This window comes from Somniosus microcephalus, chromosome 12 (assembly GCF_052327205.1).
Source record: "Somniosus microcephalus isolate GS21.2 chromosome 12, FLI_Smic_1.0, whole genome shotgun sequence".
In the NCBI taxonomy this organism is placed as follows: Eukaryota; Metazoa; Chordata; class Chondrichthyes; order Squaliformes; family Somniosidae; genus Somniosus; species Somniosus microcephalus.
The window spans coordinates 75,359,205-75,378,155 of NC_140998.1; the positions used below are offsets into that span (position 1 = coordinate 75,359,205).

The 18,951-nt window shown below is 49.4% G+C and overlaps 1 pseudogene; it reads right to left on the reverse strand.

Annotated features, from left to right (window-relative positions):
- Positions 1 to 17,243: 17,243 nt before the first annotated feature.
- LOC147109320 (uncharacterized) lies at positions 17,244 to 18,618 on the reverse strand (annotated as a pseudogene).
- Positions 18,619 to 18,951: the final 333 nt, after the last annotated feature.

Below are 18,951 nucleotides of genomic sequence, written 5' to 3' on the forward strand. Positions count from 1 at the left end.
CCCAGTCGCGCTCTCTCTTTTTTCCCCCCCCCCCCCAGTCGCTCTCTCTCTTTCCCCCCCCCCCCCCCCCAGTCGCGCGCTTCGCTCTCTCTCTCTCTCTCTCTCTCTTCCAACAACAACATTCCCTCGAAAAAGCCTCGGCACCGCCGGGCACTTCAGCTAGTGTAGTATATTTGGATTTCCAAAAGGCATTCGATAAGGTGCCACATAAAAGGTTATTACACAAGATTAGGGCTCATGGGGTTGGGGGTAATATAGTAGCACGGATAGAAGATTGGTTAATGGACAGAAAACAGAGAGTAGGGAGAAACTGATCTTTTTCAGGTTGGCAGACTGTAACTAGTGGGGTGCCGCAAGGATCAGTGTTGGGGCCTCAGTTATTTACAATCTATATTAATGACCTTGATGAAGGGACCGAGTGTAATGTACCCAAGTTTGTTGATGTTACAAAGCTAGGTGGGACAGTAAGCTGTGAGGAGAACACAAAGGGCTTGATTTTAATAGTCCTGAGGAGGGGGTTTGGAGGCGGGTCTGTTGCGAAAATCGGAAAAAATGGCTTCAGACACCCATCCCGCCCCCACCTGATTTTCGGGAGTGTCTGTTGAGCTGCTCTCAAACTGACCCATCTGGAACCAGTGGGACAGGTCGTTAACTGCCTTCCTAATCCTATTTTCATAGTTGTTTCCCATTTTCGTGCTTCTGGTTCCTGTTTCCCGACTAGTCAGAAACAGGCCAGGTTCAAGGAGACGAGTTGCTGGAGGACACGATTTGTATGCATTGGTGGCGTGCTTTAAAAGCGCCCCTGAAACATGGCTAACATTCAAATGCAACAACTTTGCTGTTGTAAGTATGGGATAACATTTTGCACATCTACTGACCTTCTGACTGTTCAAGCTGACACCCATCTGCAGTGTCGCATAAATGGAATAATTTCAGGTCACTTTGTGCGCTGTAAGATTGTTGCCTCAAATGAAATCTATAGCAAGGGTGTGGGAAACATTTATGCCCTCTCATCCTGGTCCTCAATCAGAGTAGCAGCCGCGTGGCTCAGTGCGGATCTTCCTGAGAAGAGGAGTAGGAGGAGGACGAGGGGCGCCTTGCATGCCCTGCTGTGACCAATACAGCATCCCTCCAGTTCACTGCTGCCTGTCAACCAGGGTATGCACACTGCCATGCCACTTTAGCATAAGCTTACTCTTCAACAATAGATGGCTACCATATGGCTCTGTAATTGCAGGTGACACTTGTCCAACGTCCTACTTCATCTCTGCTATACCCTGTTATTTCCTATCACTTTTACCATCAGCATTACAAAAGCAAGTCGCCCTGAGCCCTCAATATGCTTTTGCCATTTCCCATAACACATAGGCCACACAATCAACTGTTTGACCTAATTTATCTTTAACACATGACAAAAGGATTATAAACCAGCAAGAGTCAGAAAAAAAGAAACATTACCCAAGTGACTCCCCTTGTGACCTATAGGTGCTTAATCTTTCTCTTATGTGTGCTTCTACGTGGTGCTTCCGCTGTGGCTTCAGCAGATGTAGAGGCACCTTGCTGACTAGGATTCTGCGCCTGCTTAGACACCTTTGCCGGGCATCCTCTGGGTTTGGGAGCCTGGGAGGGCTCTTCAACAGTCTGCTCTTCCAATGGCTGTGCAGGGGCTGAAAAGGCCATCTCAATTGTCTCTGCAAAGTGGGTCTCTGACCGAGGGCTCCACAGTGGCATGGTCATGTGAGCGCTTTGAGAGGAGCCCACACTTCCTTCTGTCCTGCCAACAACATCCCTCTCATGGGTCAGCCGCACCTCAGTGCTGGCAAGTGGCTGGAGAGCACCTTGCTGTACTTCAGGAGGACCATGAGGGCCCATATCGGCACTGGCAGTCCTCCTTAAAAGGACATCCATGAAGTTCTGGTCTCTCTGCTCAATAGCTGCCCATTGCTCCTCCAGAGATGTCATTCTATTCTGAACAGTCACCATGTTTTCCTGACTCTCACGACTTATTTCCTCTATGGTCACAGCCATCCTTTCCACTGAGGTAGCCAGCCTTTCCACGGAAGTTGCCATCCTATCCATGGTGGTGCGTTCATGCGCCATTGCCTCCACCACAGCAGTGCTGATGTTGGAGATGAACTCCTCCATTCTCTCCACACTCGCACTAACCCTGGAGGCAAACCCTTCCAGAGACACTTGCACTTGTTCCTGTATTTCACGAACCACTCTTTTTCTGGATGGCCCCAGAGGCACAGCGTCTGCATGCAGCTCAGCAGAGCTAGGAGAGTCCTGCAACCTCTGCCGAGGACTCTCCACTGCTGTCGCTGTCTCCACCATCTGCTGATGCTCACTTGTGCGCTGTGATAGACCAGGTGGCAACACTACTCTAACTCACGATGGTGTGCATTGTTGCGCTGGTGCTGGGTGCGCTGAGCCCTGGTGACGCTGCTTCCTCAGAGGCTTCAGCTTCCTCTGAGGAGTCGTCTGGGTCTTCATCGTGGGGAGGGGGGGTGCTCAATGGTCCTCTGTGAGAGTAAAGGCACGATTTAGACATCTGATATTGATCTAGCAGACACATCCTTTTGAGCAGTTGATGCAATGCAATTCTCTATGAACATCATATGCCATTGCTTTCTGAGAGGGATGAAACTCTATTATGTCACCAGCTTCCTCGCCACCTCCAACAATCTTGTTTGCAGCCTCCTCAGCACTGGTCAAAGTTGCTAGGGTAGGTGTTCCTCCTCCAGTCATTGCTCTCTCCCTCTTATTGTAGGCTATCTTTTCCTGCAAGGAGGGACACAAGCAGTGTTTCAGCCATAGTGATGGAGTGAGTGTGATTAATCTCTACCATAGAATCTTTGAGTGAGACGAAGATGAGGTAAGGTGCCAGGAGGAAGGTCGCTCCGTGTGCATTGTTAGTTGTTGTCACTGCATGACAGGGGTGCATAGGCAGGATGCTGAAGTGATTCAGTGCAGAGATGGATAGGAAATGGTGTAAGGGAAGTAAGAGTAAGGTGGCATGTGGAGGAGGAGGCTTATAACGCAGAGTGCAGGTGATGAGAAGGGAAGCAGAGCGAAGGCAAGTGAGATGGGATACTCACTTTTGATGTTCGCACAAGATCATTAAACCTTTTGCGGCACTAGATCCATGACCGTGCATATATGGACCTTGCGCTCACCTCCTGAGCAATGCGCAGCCAGGCTGCCTTGGTCTGCTGAGAAGGCTTCCTCCAGCCATCAGGAGGGAAGAGAATCTCCCTACACCCTCTTACAGCATCCACAAGAACTTGGAGGGACTCATCATTAAAACAAGGAGCTGCCTTGCCTCTGGAAGAGGTCATAGCATTTAAATCAAGCCCAGGAAACCACAATAGAAAGGCTCAGGCTGGATGGCAGCTTTAAAAGCAGCTGTTATTATGACGTCATCAGAGACGCCAGTCGACCCGATCCCACTCATTGGACCGGCCAGCGCACCTCCTTGAAATTAACAAGCTCACTGAATCAAAATCAGACATCTGCGGCTGATCCCGCCGGAAGCGGCTCCCGAATTCACCCACCACAGAACCTGACTCCAACCTGCCTCGGGAATTAAAATCGAGCCCAAAGAGTCTGCAAAGGGATATAAAGTAGGGAAATGTGAGGTTATTCACTTTGGTAGGAAGAATAGAAAAACAGAATATTTTTTAAATGGTGAGAAACTTTCAAATGTTGGTGTTCAGAGAGATTTGGGTGTCCTCGTGCAAGAAACACAGAAAGCTAGCTAGCAATAAGGAAGGCAAATGGCATGTTGGCCTTTATTGCAAGGGGGTTGGAGTATAAGAGTAAAGAAGTCTTGCTACAATTGTATAAGCCCTTGGTGAGACCACACCTGGAGTACTGTGCACAGTTTTGGTCTCTTTATCTAAGGAAGGATATACTTGCCTTGGAGGCGGTGCAACAAAGGTTCACTAGATTGATTCCTGGGATGAGAGGGCTGTCCTATGATGAGAGATTGTGTAGATTGGGCCGATACTCTCTGGAGTTTAGAAGAATGAGAGGTGATCTCATTGAAATATACAAGAATCTGAAGGGGATTGACAGGGTAGATGCTGAGAGGTTGTTTTCCCTGGCTGGAGTGTCTAGAACTAGGGGGCATAGTCTCAGGATAAGGGGTAGGCCATTTAAGCATAGAAGATAGGAGTAGGCCATTCGGCCCTTCGAGCCTGCTCCGCCATTCAACGAGATCATGGCTGATCATCCAAACCCTAGCACCCAGTCCCTACACCGACAGCCATCCCACCCAAGCCCTATCCCCGTAACCCCACGTATTTAATCCCCCCTAACACTAAGGGTCAATTTTTAATCATGGTCAATCAACCTAACCCGCACATCTTTGGACTGTGGGAGGAAACCGGAGCACCCGGACAAAACCCACGCAAACACGGGGAGAATGTGCAAACTCCACACAGTCACCCGAGGCCAGATTTGAACCCGGGTTCCTGGCGCTGTGAGGCAACAGTGCTAACCACTATGCCACCGTGCTGAGATGAAGAGGAATTTCTTCACTGAGGGTTGTGAATCTTAGCATTCACAGCCCTCTGGGGCAGAGAATTCCAGAGCCTTTGAGTATATTCAAGGCTGAGATAGATAGATTTTTGGACTCTAGGGGAATCAAGGGATATGGAGATCGGGCAGGAAAGTGGAGTTTAGGTTGATGATCAGCCATGATCTTATTGAGCTCGAGGGGCCGTAGGCCTACTCCTGCTCTTATTTCTTATCTATATATATAAAATGGTATATGCCTCTGTCTGTCTTTCTGTCTCTCTGTCCGGCTATACAATCAAAAGTTATAGAGCGTACCTACACGTGTGTTACATCAAAAGAAAGCTTACGATTCCAGAACGGTCATAAGCGTATTTACATTTCGGTGAGACAAAAATTGTGCCCGTGGTATCCAAAAAAGTTCAAAATTCTGCTCATTAGCATTGAGTGACGTCGACATCGACCAATCGTACGGTCGAGCGACCCAACGGTCGACCAATCGTTGCGTGGCGGGGCGGGTTCCTGGCGCGGGCGGGCCCTCCTAGAGTCGAGTGACGGGACGATTGACCAATCCTACGCTTCGGTGACCTGACGGTCGACCAATCGGTGCGTGTGTGGGCGGGCCTTATCGTTCTGAACAGCGGTGAGTCGCCGCCATCTTGATTCCAAACTTTTCATTTCTTTTTCCCGCTTTCTGCGTCTTTTATAAAAAAAAAAAAAAAAAGTTGCTTTTAAAACACATAGGCCTAGAAATTGGGTATAGCCCCGGTTGAGGCGTTAGAACTGGCGATGCGCAAAGTTTATAGCCAGACGAGACTTATCTGCGCCTGGCGCAATATTGGGTTGCTTCGCCCCCAAAGGGGATTGAGGCGCTAAATCAGCCGTTGCACGGTGCTCTTAAGGCGCAAAAGGTCAGGCGCTACTCAATATCGACGTGGACGGGCGCAGTGCAGGTGAACTCAATTACGGGAAAGCACGAGACCTACAGGCGCCGGCCGGCTCTTAAAGGGGTGGGTCAGTCAGACTGAGCTTCAACACCCAACGCTCTGCAGGCCTCAGATTCGGCGCTCGCCCTTGTCTGGCGGTACAAGGTGATCATTATGGAGAAGGTTAGGCAGAGAGCAGAGCGCTTCAGCACTGAGGCTCTGGACCACTTGGTGGCTGCAGTTGAACACCGTCGGGCGGTCCTGTACCCGGATAATGGCAAGAGGCCAAATCAGAAGGCTTACCGACAATCTTGGAGGGAGGTTGCTGTGAGGGTGAACTCCAGCAGCATGGCGACCAGGACCCCTGTTCAGTGCAGGAAGAAATTCAACGACCTCACACGGATCGTTAGGGTGAGTGATGGTTTACCAAACTTGTACTTCCCTCCATCTGCAGCTGACTTCGGGCACCCTGCTGCAATGATGCGCCAATGGCCATCTGTCAGTATGCACCCATGGCCCTTTCTGGGCACACACATGGACAGATGTCTCAAGGCCTCATGTAAGGGCTCTTGCACAATGGGGGCATGCGAGGAGGTCTCAAGGCCTCATGTAACAGAACCTCCCCTTCTTTCCCCTGCAGTCCAAGATGGCGCAGATTCGGAAGGAGCAGCGTCGAACCGGTGGCGGACCTGCACAAGTGGTCGCTCTGGAGGAGAGCGTGCACCAGATACTTGGAGGACGTCTGTCTGGTCCAGTCACCACTGCATCTGCCGACCCCATTACCGACAGCGAGGGTAAGACTCTCACCTTTTCCACCTGTTGCCTTCCACTTGGTCCCCCCGCCAGCATGCATCCTCAGTGTGCAGCCATGTCAGAGCCTTGCCGCAATCTGGCATGCCTTTCAGCAAACCTGTCCTTCTGCTAAAGCCACTCTTCCACCTCCCACTTTCAGATGAAGCAGCACCAACTCGGGCTCAACGCGCTGAAGCTGCCAGTGCCAGTGCCACCGGAGGCGAGAACCAGGAGGAATCCGGACCAGCCGCTGCAGAATCCGGGGAGCTGAGACATCTGCAGACTGGGGATAGTAGTCCCCTGTAGGGGAGTGGGGGTGGCTCTGAGGATGAACCAGTTGCCGGACCAAGCGGCATGCAGCAATGCAGGGGGGGATAGGCAAGTTTGCCCACCGTCTCCCCGCAGGGCAAGGCAGGTCGTCATGACTGCTGCACAGTGTGCAGATGAGGTCCGTCGCCTGGCAGAGATGAGCAAACAGGCCCGGGTCAGACACACTGAGCTGATGGCTGCAGTGGAGAAGATGTCTGAGTCAATAGATTCATTGGCTAGGAGTATGCTGGACTTCGGGGCAACAATGGAGAGGACTCTGCAGGGCTTTGGCGCAACAATGGAGAGGTCTCTCCAGGTGTTTGGGGAAACAATGGACAGGTCTATCCAGGGCTTCGGGGCCACAATGGACAGGACTATCCAGGGCTTCGGCCCAACAATGGAGAGGACTGTCCACGGCTTTGAGTCGGCAATGGAAAGGACTGTTCAGGGCTTCGGACAATCCCTGGAAAGGTCTGTGCAGGGCTTGTCCGAGGCAGTGGAGCGGTCGGCTCCTGCCTTGTCCAAAGCCATGGGAAGAAATGTCCAGGCGTTCTCCGAAGCACTGGCACCTGGCACACAGGTCCTCACTGTTGCCACGCAGTCACTTGCTGGGCTCCTCCACAGCCAGATTGACGCAACGCGATGTCTGACTGCAGCCACCCTCTCTGCATCAGATAGGATCACCCCGGGCCCTTCCACTCCCGTACAATGCCAGGAATCCGTGGAGCCTGCGATTGTGGCGGATGAGCCGAGCCGCTCCCCTCAGATAGCCAGTGTGTCGTCCGACCATGGTGCAGGTGTCCTCTCTCGTCAGGAGACCATTGCACATGCCAGCGCTGGGATGCCTGCATTGCAGCTGCCACCACCTGCAGCCCACACTGCTTCCAGCCATGCTCAAAGCAAGCATCCTGCGTCCGCACCCTCCAAGCCCAGAGGTCGGCCAGGCCGTTCCTCAGGGGCTTCTGCGCGTCCAGACAGTCAGCAAGCGTCCCCCAGCCTTGAGCCCGCCACTGGGGTGCAATTACGTAGGAGCAGCAGGGAAGGAAGGGGCCGGGCGCGAAAGAGAAGTCGTTCTCCCTCAAGGGGCCAGTTGTAGAGGGAGGTACTGAGACGTTTGTCCAAATTGAAGGACACCCTCAGCTGCTGTTATAGTTGCAGATTTTTGTTGAGTTTTGCGGCTTGGCCGAACAGGTCAAATTTATTTTGTAAGTTATGGTTTCTGCTCACTTTACTTTGTTTAGTTGTAATGAAAGACTTTTGTGTCAATAAACAGAAGTTTCAATGTTGCTTGGTGCATGTGACTACTTTCAGTGATGCTGGCATGCAGAGGCCCTCAAACATCCAAAGTGCGCATGAGGTAAGACTCTCATCATTGCGCCACAGGGGTGTCGAGACGAGTCCAGAGGAGCCTCTGACATATGGACCTTCCACTTTCAGCAGCCCTTCCATCTTCTTCCTCCTCCTCCTCCTCATACTCCTCCTCCTCCGCCTGCTTGTGCAGGGTCCGAGGGAAGGTAATGAATGGACGCGTTCGCCTATAAGGGCCTCTGTCACTTGCCGGATGCAACAGCGGACTGCAGCCTGAGCGTCAGTTGCATTGTCCCCAATGGCTGACTGAAAGGATCCGTTGGCATAAAAATGGAGGCAATCAGTCAGTGTAGCCATCACGAACAGAGAGGTTCTGCAGCGTTCACGCGGCTGCAGATCCTGACCAAGCAGGTGGCACAGATCAGTAACAATGTCCCTCCAGATTCAGAGCCTTCGCTAACACTGCTCCTCCAAAATGTCAAGGCTTGTCACCTGCTGCCTAAAGACCCTCGCAGCATCCTGTCGGATTGGCCGACCTCGATTGCCCTTCTCCTTCTGGCCAATCCCTGCCCTCTCTCCCGCCGTCTCTCTGCCCCTTTACAGTGTTGGGCGATGAGGCCGTCGCCCTCCGAACAAGCTCCCATTCCGATGCCAGTTGGTCAAAAGGCTTTTAGGTGTAGTGCTGCAAGTGCTTCGGATAGGGTTGAGGGTCCCAAGTGCTGTGAAGCTCAAATCCCAGAACTCCGCTCCACATTAGCTCGCCAACTCTCTCTAGCAGCGATCGCAATGAGCAGGCCAAGTGGCAGAAGATTCTGCACTAGAGCTGTCCCCTTTAAATAGCGCCGCCCTACTCCGAGAAGGGCCTGTTAGCCCTCCCTCGAACTGTCACTAATAGCGCTGGGCGCTAAGGCTCCGGGCGCCACCCAATATGCGCTCAGGCGCTCCTAAAAGGCGTTGCACGCTGAAATGACATGAGCTGCTTGCGGGCGCGCGCAAACACTTAGAGCAGGCGCTAAATGTATAGTCAATTTCTGAGTTGGCACTATCTTCATAGCATCCGCCCCAACTTAGGGCTTCGCCCCAATTCTAGGTCTCTTTTTAGGCGCTCAGCGCCGGCGCTACCAACCCAATTTCTAGGCCACATTGTTTTAAAAGAAAAAGTTAATTACTTTCTAAATCTTTTATCTAATCTCATTAATTTTCCTACCTTTCCCCGTTTTTGCAGGTAGGCCTCGAAGCCTGGGCGTCTGTTGCCAGCCATGCTGGACCCTCGGCAATTGTTTTGTGGCAAGCTCCTCCCACCCCTCACCCCCACCGCTGGGCCCGATTCCAAACCAGCGGCCAGCCATCTTGGTAAAGGCTGGCTGGGCTCACTGCAAGGCTCCTCGCGCTTCATTCTGGGGGGGGGGGCAGAGAGTGTTACCCCGGCAACCGGGCTCGCCAGCCGCAATCGGCCGTCTCAAGCCGCTGAGGCCCGGTCCCGGCGATCGGGAGGCAGAGAGGGGAGGAGGGTTACCAAGGCAACCGGGCCCGGCCAGCCGCAATCGGCCGTCTCAAGCCGCCTCAGGCCCGGCCTTGGGAGGGCGGGGCTCGGGCTGACCGGGGCGCTGCGCTTGGCATGTCAGTGCGTGGGGCGGCACGGAGCTCAGCGGAGCCATCGCCGGCGGAGGGGAGAGGGTCTGCTGGCTCCCCCCTCCCTTTCTCCCCTCCTCTCCCTCTTTCTCTGCCCCCCCCTCATCCCCTCCCCTCCCCTTTCCCCCCTCCCCCTTTCCCCCTCCCCTTCCCCCCACACTCACACTCTCTCTCTCTCTCTCTCTCTCTCTCTCTCTTCCAACAACAACATGCCCTCAAAAATCCCTCGGCACCGCCGGGCACTTCTGCTAGTGTTCTTATAATCGAGTTCATGGATGCAAAGAGTTTGCTCATAAGGAAACAGGAGAAATCAAAAGGAAAATTGTCAAAAGCTGCTTTCAACCATTTCAAAGGAGCATTCGTAAAGGCTTGGGGAATGGTCTATCATCTGTGCTCAGTCAAATATATTGAACGTTTATTCCATATATTTTTTTCAAATATATTAATAAAGCTTTTACAATCTTGTTTTGCCATACTTCTATTTTCCTTAGCTGAGTAATTGTGTTGTATAGATTTAAAGTAATTTCTGAAAAGTTTTTAGAATATATTTAACATGTTCTAGTTGCTTCTCTAGTTACAGTAAATGACCATTTTTTAATCTGTATTTGTGATGTGGGTGATGCTGGCAAGGCCATATTTATTGCCCATTGCTTGTTGCCGAGATGGTGGCAGTGGGCTTTCTTCTGGAAGAGCTGGTAGCAATTGTCTGTACAACTGAGTGGCTTGCTAGGCCATTTCAGAGGGCATTAAGAATCAACCACAATATGCTAATCTGACATATTCTAGCATCTAGTTATTTTCAATTACCTATGAATGTTATATTTTTGTGTATTACATGCATCTATATAGGCATATATTCAATGGTGCAGTGTTCTTGAAGAAGAGCAAGGGAGTTCTCCTGGTATCCTGGCCAACATTTATCCCTCAACCAAAACAAATGATCCTGTCATTTATTTCATTGCTGCTTGTGGGAGCTTTCTGTGTGCAATTTGGCTGCCGAGTTTCCTAAATGACAACAGTGACTACACTTCAAAAAGTATTTCATTGGCTGCAAAGCATTTGGGATGTCCTGAGGTCGTGAAAGGCACTATATAAATGCAAGTCTTTCTTTATTTTCAAAAATGATTTTTTCAAAACAAGTGCTGAAAGCACAATATTCTAAGATATAGCTAGTAAACACAGAATGCAGTATGCACATTGACTCTGCAGTAGGTAGGGCTCAGAATGTCTGAATTGTTTAACTTGGAGAAAGCTCAAGAAATCACAGGCATAAAAAGTAATTAGTTTGGGGGTGAAAATTGGCCCATGTGGGAGCTGCAAGGAACTTTTGGTAGTAAAAATAAAATCAAATGATGCATATTTTCCCCAAGCTATGAGTACAACAGCAATCTTATTTCTGCATAGTAATTGCTAGAATTAAACTGCCATCTAATACAACTTGTATTAATATGGCGCCTTTTAACCTAATAAAACTTCCCAAGGCGCTTCACAGGAGTGTTATAAAAGAAAAAAAATTGACACCAAGCCACATAAGGAGAAATTAGAGCAGATGACCAAAAGTTTGGTCAAACAGGTAGGTTTTAAGGAGCGTCTTAAAGGATGAAAGAGAGATAGAGAGGTTTAGGGAGGGAATTCCAGAGCTTAGGGATTAGGCAGCCACCAATGGTTGAGCGATTAAAATCAGGGATGCTCAAGAGGGCAGAATTAGAGAATCACAGATATCTCGGGGGACTGTGGGGCTGGAGGAGATTAAGCTTTTTATTTTGACTGGCATTAAGTTGACAGCAAGACCAGTTCTTTTGAAACAATTTGGAATAAGTTTATTAAACACACAAACTCATGCAAGTTTATTAAGCACACACACTCATGCACATCAAAACAATAGCCTTCTGGTATTTATGGACTCTACTCGATTACAACTCGTAAGGTAATGGATTAGATTTACACAGACTGGTACTTCCCTGAGTTAAGCAATGCACGCGGCCTTTTTCCTTGCTTCTTGGTCTGGTCTGTAGAGGGAGGGCTTCTTGTTCTTCCATGTGGTTGTCCAGAGAGAGAGAGAGAGAGAGAGAGAGAGTGCCTTTGATTCCTTGTTTTTATATCTTTTTAAAGTCCATTGTCTTCTAGTTTAAATTCTTAAGACACCACGATTGGGTCTTGGATTCTGGCAGTTCTTGATTGGCTTTCCTTTGAACATGTGTCTGTCTGCAGTGGCTGGTGCCATTTCTTGCTTAAGTTAATTGTTTGTTGGCACCTTTTAGTGGCTCTTGAGTTTCGAGGGTGAGTTTCAATGGTGTCTCTGTGGGGGGTTATCCTGTTATGCAGGTTTCCTTTGTTAAGTTTCGTGCCGTTGCCTTACCCAAGGGAGATCCATACACATCAAATTTATCTTTACCTTATATTGATAGTCTCGAATCCACATACAAAACACATATATTTTTATTCTTACGGATTCCCCGCCTTGAGAGGGAAATATCCTTATTGACCCCTCATTTGGTTTATCTCCTCAGGGCTCGCATATGGTGTTCAGTTTTCTAAGGAGTTTTCTCAGGTAGCAGATCATGATGATCCCCACCACTACAATTATGGCTTGTGCCAGTATCATAAACATTGAGAGGGTTCTGAGCCAGGGGTGTTGTGCTACATTATACATTTTTTCCACCATGGGCTGGCTCCTAGCTTTTGTATAGCTCTGCTGTTTATGGCATTGTTCTGTGTCATCTGTATCCGTATCATGGTCCTGTGGGAAACAAGATCAGTGTAGTATTTACTCTTTGGAAGTTTTTAACTAGTTAATATTGTAAAGTCTGTGGTTTGTATTGTAAATAATACACAGACTCCAAGATTAACAACAAAACAGGTCTTTACTATTCAGAGGTTCAGGCGATTCTGCCCTAGTTAACGTATCACAACCCTTATATACTGGTGTGGTCACTATCGGTATTACAGTATACATGAGCCAACAAATAGTGCCACACCTAAAGTAGTGCTCTTAAAGGCGAACGGTTACATTCTATAGTTCCCTTAAAGGTAAACGGGTACATACACTACAATCCTCCCTTTTTAGCTTTTTACTTACAGAATCCCGTTAAACATACAATCTTCAACTTTATATAAACAGTTTGCAGATATACTCTCGATGGAGTCAACGTCATATAACAGTTTACAAACATACTCTCAGTGGAAACAGTTTACAGGTTCAGTCTCTGTGGGAACAGTTCATAAATTCAGTCTCTGGTATTAATTCGTCCCAGACAGCATCTTTATGGTGTAGCCGGTTCACATGGTAAACATGACTCCTCCATAGCCTTTTTAACAGCTTGTACTTTCGTCCTGTTGAACCAGCAGTGCGGACTTATACAACCCACTGGCTGTCTTGATAATGTCCCCGGATTTTTTTTACAAATTTAGCACCTTTCGTAGTGTTCGGACTGAGGTAGTAGAAGTAATAATATTTTAAACAGTTATTATCTCCGGCTTCTTCTTTTTCTTTTCTGCCTTTTTGAAACTCTCGAAGCTCCTTTCTCGGCGGCCAGCTGTAGCGCCACCAACTCTCTATGTTCCTTAGACCTTAAGTGCTTCATCCGCATTTCAGCACTTTGGGAGTTTTCATCACACTTTGGGCAGACGACCACCTCGTAATATTCAGTGTCACTCAACAGGTCATGGTCACATTCGGGGTCATCCTGAGTTAGTCCATCGAGAGGCCCTTCTACTTCTTCCTTACCCAACTGGACGCTAGCCGACTGCTGTTCCTTCTCTATCTCTCTTTCTTTAAAAGACTTCCTCATGCGTTCATATTCATTCCACTCCTCCAGGGTTGTCTGCCATTCCTTCACTACTGACCTCAATACCTCCCCTTCCATCGAGGATTGAGTTATCAGGTGATTTAATCCTTCTATCGCAGCAGCTGTTTCCACATCCAGACATCTCTCCTGAAGAGACTTCTTCATGTGTTCAGCTTCCTCCAGCTTTTTCTGCTCCAAACCCCTCTCTTTTGACGATTTAAGCTCATGTTCAGGGCCCATTCTTACGATCTCTGTGTTTCTTACAGTTCCCTTTTCTTCCACTGAAAAGATTCCCAGTTGAATCTGTTCTTCAAGTCGTTGGACCTCGGCCATTGCCGCTTCATATTTATTTTGTGTTTCCTTTAATAATTTAACGAGTTCTTGGACATCCTGTATTCCCTGTTCTGTTATGTCTTCCACCACTAATTTTTCCTCTGGATTGAATCCCTAACGATGAGTCAGCCTTGGCCTGGAGCTCATCAAACATCTCCTGCAGTCTTTGTAATTCTTGCTCCTGTTCAGACTTTTGTTGTTCATATGCTTCCAGTAAAACTAGCTTTTCGGAGGTTGCCAAGTTAACCCCTTCCAGGATCGTAGTCTGAGCCTGTTCATACTGTTCTTTCAACTCGTTACACTCTGCTTGCAACAAGTCGTAGAGATGAACTGGAATACCATCCTGACTTCCTGAAGATTCCTCTTCCTTTGGATCGTTCTGTGCATATTCTAGTTCCTGAACAGCCTCAGGGAGATGTGATTGGTACTTGGCCACGATGGCTCTATGGTCGCTCTCTGCTTGAGCTAGCTGTCTCTCTTGTCTTTCCAGGGTCTCCCATTCGGTGTCCCAGAACTTTTTCATCTTTTCCATCTCTTGTACGAGACGGGCACTCAACTGTTCTAATTGTCGTTGTACTTTGACATAAGTTTGGGACCGAGCTCGGTGTTCTTCCGTCGTGGATGAATCCTTAGCTTGAGCAGGCTCAGAATTCTCTGTCAACCTGGGGTTCTGCTCTACAGCTTGATTTTGCTTGGTAACATGGGCCTGCCTGCCTGCCTTCGTTTCCTTTCCCCTCATCAGCAATTCCCTTTTTGCCTTGTCTTCCATGTTTACATTGGTCGTCACGTCATCCATTTCAGAATCTGAGCTGATAGCTTGCACCGAGTCCTCCTTCCCTATGGCTTTTAGGTAGTGCCATTCTATGTTTATTTTCTGCATCCACTCCCGCCCTAGGAGTGGTGGTCCTCCCTCAGGTAATACGTACAGATTCATTCGTGGGTGTTCTTTGCCCCTATCTCTCACTTTGACTCGTATTTTTCCTAGGGGGTATACATGATGCCCCGTGTATGTCTGTAATACGAATTTGGTATTTCTTAAGGGTATGTGAGAGAATAGCCGGTGGTAGTCCTTTTGGTTGATGACTGATACAGCTGATCCCGTGTCCAGCTCCATTCGTACTTGGACTCCAGCTATTTTTAGTGTGACCCAGATCGTCTGTAGATCAGTTACTTTACCCACATTGTGGATTCTCAGACTATCCAGCTCCTGGCTGTTTGGGTCTGAGTCTGAATTTTGTTCGTCTGAACTCTTTTCAGCCACCAGATGCACCTTGTTGTACTTTTCTTGTGGTGGTGGCTTCCTTTGCTTGTTGGTCTTCTTTCCGGACCTGCATACCTTCGCGATGTGACCCAGTTTGCCACATTTCCTGCACTCTTGGTTCTAAAGCACTGATTCTGGTCGTGCGTTGTCTTTCCACAACGGTAGCATTTGGAAGTGCTGGCAGTAATTTGGTCCACCCCGAGTGCTGCCGCCTTTAGCTGCATTTCCGCCGTTCCTTTCGCTGCAGCTTCGTGCGATGAAGCTATGAGGACAGCCCTGTCCAGTGTGAGGTCGTTTTCTTCCAGAAGTCGCTTCTGCGTTCCTTCTTTGGCCAAGCCGCATACGAACTTGTCCCGCAGCGCCTCTGTCAAATTCCCTCCAAACTGGCGGTATTTCGCTAGCTTACGCAGTTCGACTAAGTATTCCGCATTGCTTTCATCTTTCCTCTCGGTTCTTGCGTAAAATTTAAATCGTTCAGCCAGCATCAACGGTGTGGGGTTCAAGTGATCCTTCAGCACTGCTACGATCTCTTCGAAGGTCTGGTCCACTGGTTTAACTGGTGCTATTAGATGTTTCAAGAGCCCATATGTTTTTGCTCCCATCGAATTTAACAAAGTTATTGCCTTGTCGTCATCCTCAATTTCGTTGGCTTTGCAATATATTTCTATGCGTTCCACATACGTGGCCCAGTCCTCTATCTCAACATCAAAATCATTAATATTTCCTCGCTTAGGCATCTTCTTCTCTTCTCGAGAACAACACAAGTATTTCTTTACTTATTATTGTTTTTCTAAGATGGTGGTTTCCCGCTTCTGTCTTCTTCCCCGGCGGTTTTCCCGCGAAAAATGGCGGCTTTCCCGCGCTTCTCGGCTCTCCCCGCCCACTTTAATGGCGGTTTTCCCCGCGCTCTTTTCTCCCCGCCCACGGCAATGGCGGTTTCCCGCTTCTTCCCCTGGCGGGAGGGGTACACTTTCCCCCCGCGGGCGACGGCCGCTGGCTACCGGTCCCCAGCCTGTGCGTCGGCTTCAGCGCTCTCCGCTGGCTTTCAGACCCCCAGCCCGCGCGTCGGCTTCAGCGCTCTCCGCTGGTTTTCAGATCCCCAGCCCGCGCGTCGGCTTCAGCGCTCTCCGCTGGCTTTCAGATCCCCAGCCCGCGCGTCGGCTTCAGCGCTCTCCTTCCCGCGGCAGGCAACCGGCTCCGGGTACCCCCGATGACGGCGGACAGTTACAGCCTCTGAACTGGCTCTCGGCCAATTCCCGATTTCTCGGCTCTGTCTCACCCGGCCTGCTCCCGGTCTCAGCGCCTCTGGACCCGACTTTGTCTGGCTCCTTTCCCCCTCGACCGTGGTCGAGTGTACCGCCCTTATCCTCTGGTTTTACTCCTTCCTTATTTTCTTTTACTGTTCCCTTACTCACAGTCCGTGGCAGCCTTGCCTCTCTTGTCGATCGGCTCGCTCCTCACTGTGGCAGAAGGGACCGTCAGTGCCTGTTGCAGATGGAAGTTTTCACTGCCAAAATCTTCCTCTTTGCTATCGCTGCAGCCTCGAGTTTTCACCCAGCAGAACGACGAGGGCGGGTGCCTCACTTCGACGCTCCTTAGTTGCTTAGGAACTACTGTTGCCGCAGGGTACGATCGGCCTCGTCGCCATTGTAAAGTCTGTGGTTTGTATTGTAAATAATACACAGACTCCAAGATTAACAACAAAACAGGTCTTTACTATTCAGAGGTTCAGGCGATTCTGCCCTAGTTAACGTATCACAACCCTTATATACTGGTGTGGTCACTATCGGTATTACAGTATACATGAGCCAACAAATAGTGCCACACCTAAAGTAGTGCTCTTAAAGGCGAACGGTTACATTCTATAGTTCCCTTAAAGGTAAACTGGTACATACACTACAAATATGATACAATTTCTTGTACGTAACGCCCTTTTTCCTGGGTAACTGAATTAAATAAACCGCGGGGTTCAATCAGTCTAATCGTATGTGGTCCCCACCACCTGGGCTCAAAGGCACACTTCATTTTCCCATAATTTGGAATCATTATGGTGTTCCCCCACCTGATACTCTAAGGGACATACTTTCTTGTCAAAGATTTGTCTTTTTGACTTCCCCAATTTCGTGGCCACAAATCGATTCATCTGATCAGTGTGATCTACCACTTGTTCCAGCCACTTGGAACTACATGGTTCCATTGTAAAGGGGCTCATCCCCGTTAGTGTTAGCTGGCCTGGCGTTCTCATGAGTCTCCCCATCAAGGCCTGATATGGGGAGACTCCTGTTGTTTTATGAGGTGTGGACCTCATTGCCATTAAGTACATTGACAGCATGTTAGCCCATTGAGTGGGGTGGCCCACACACAATTTTTTTAACATTAACTTGAGGGTCTTGTTCCCATTTTTGACCCTCCGGATGACTGGGGGTGGTGAGCAATATGTACTTTGTGTTTTATCCCCAACATTTCCTGTAGGTGGGTAAAAATCTTAAAAGTGCGAACCTTGATCACTCCACTTGTACCGGTACTCCCCACCTACAAAACACATGATTTAATAGTGTTTTGGCTGCCGTGATTGCAGTGTTGGAGCAGCAGGGGAATGCTTCGATCCATTTAGTGAATTGATCCACCACGACTAGGGCATGCCGAAAATTGCCTTGTGCCTGTGGAAGTGGCCCAATGAAGTCTATCTGGAGGTAAGTCCATGACCCTTGAGGTGGGGGCGCGCTTTGAAGCAAGGCTCAGTTAGTGCACGTGGGAGGATTGTGCTGCAGGCACGGTAAGTATCGTGCCACATATAGGTTGATTGTTTCCCTCATGGAAGGCCACCAAACTGTGGATGCTACCTTTTAGAAGGTCACCAGGGCCGAATAGTGCCCTGCCGTGGGGTGGGAGTGAAAGAGGGAGAGCAGTTTCTGACCCATTCTGGTGGAACACGCCCCACCGGGCAGGCGTATGGCTTTCTTTTGAACATCAGCAACTGTTCCGCTGAGTCGGGGCAGTGGCTAGTGTGGTATTGGGAGCCCAGGCTGTCGGCTGAGGAAGGGGCCTGTCAGGGGCAGTGCCTAGTATTGTATTGGGGGCCCAGGCTGTCGGTTGAGGAAGGGGCCTGTCAGGGGCAGTGCCTAGTATTGTATTGGGGGCCCAGGCTGTCGGTTGAGGAAGGGGCCTGTCAGGGGCAGTGCCTAGTATTGTATTGGGGGCCCAGGCTGTCGGTTGGGGAAGGGGTCTGTCAGAGGCAGTGGTTTGTATGGTACTGGGGGTCCAGGCTGTCGGTTGAGGAAGGGATCTGCCTTCTTCGTGCCAGGTGCTTACAACGGCATTTGGCCAGTATTGCTGCTGCAGGGATTTAAAATCTAGGTGATCTGTTGGGGAGCTCTTGCTAACAGCATTACAGGGCACAACAACTATATCCTCTATCTCCCCATCAATCGCAGCGTCCTTGGCTGCTCTGTCTGCTCTGGAATTTCCCTCACTATGTGGACCCCCTTTTCTATGGGCTGCTATCTTTCCTATGAAGCAGGGCTGGGATCGCTGTTTAAGGTATGACCAGAGCGGGCATAACCAGGGCCCATGGACCAGGGCCTTACCGTCTATTGTACGGTAGTCATTTTTGTGGTATAGGGGCAAGGAGAGCATAGTGTTTATAGCATAGGCACTATTGGACCAAATATTCACGGGTCTATCTGAGGTTTCTTTCACGGCGGTTAGAAGTGTGTCGATTTCTGCATATTGTGAGGACTGTCGGTTGCATCGTCGCTGGATGGTTCTCTCTGGCAATACCACAACATACCCGGTGTGGGGGGATCCCTCGATGTGATATGAGGACCCATCGATGTAGACATCTGGGGCTCCCTGTATGGGCTCTTTCTGCACAGGATGGGTCTCAAAGTTAATCAGGGGTAGCGGACATTCATGCGGTTACCCCTCATAAACCAGAAATTGTGGCAGCAATGTGGTGGGTTTGGAAATGATACCAATGTCTCTTTCCATAAATTCCAATGTCCATTTGCTGAGGCGCTGCGAGGAAACTAGCGAATCTCCAGGTTTCATCAGTAAGTTCAGAGGCTTGTGAGTGCTGTGAAGG